Below are 466 nucleotides of genomic sequence, written 5' to 3'. Positions count from 1 at the left end.
GGAGCAGAAAGCCTCATCTTTCTCCCGCGGAGCAGCTGTAGTTTCGAACTGCTATCCCTAAGGTTCGCAGCCCGATTCGTAATCACTACGCTACCAGAGCTCCTTAGGAGCCAGCCACAGGTGAGGTTAAACGTGCAGTATGAAACTACCAGACACTTCCTTCAAGCCAGAATAGAACCGGCGACCTAAGGATGTCTAAACACAGTTAGACTATAGTCCTCCGCTCTACCAGCTAAGCTATCAAAGGGTGCTGTAGACAGCTTCTGTGTATATTCCTTTCAAGAAAGGAGGAGGCTAAATTACCCCACCAGTTTGGATCTTTCAAGTGCTTTCCCTTGCTTGGAACCCATCTTTGAAAAATCCCCTAAATTATGAACACTGAGTGGCTACTAATTTGCTACCCCTGCTAGAGAGTAAGATCCCCTAAGAACTTGATTGAACCTCAGCATAGTGATCCTGCTTGGTC

At 47.0% G+C, this 466-nt stretch overlaps 1 non-coding gene across 1 annotated transcript; it reads right to left on the bottom strand.

The window, feature by feature from the left end:
- Positions 1-157: 157 nt before the first annotated feature.
- Positions 158-247, bottom strand: TRNAY-AUA. Its single transcript is given in 2 exon segments — positions 158-193; positions 211-247. It is a non-coding gene; the product is annotated as a tRNA-Tyr (tRNA).
- Positions 248-466: the final 219 nt, after the last annotated feature.

This window comes from Chrysochloris asiatica, unplaced genomic scaffold (genome assembly GCF_000296735.1).
Source record: "Chrysochloris asiatica unplaced genomic scaffold, ChrAsi1.0 scaffold00017, whole genome shotgun sequence".
Classification (NCBI taxonomy): Eukaryota; Metazoa; Chordata; class Mammalia; order Afrosoricida; family Chrysochloridae; genus Chrysochloris; species Chrysochloris asiatica.
Note: the sequence above shows the minus strand (reverse complement) of the source record. Positions and strands in the feature narration are given on the sequence as shown.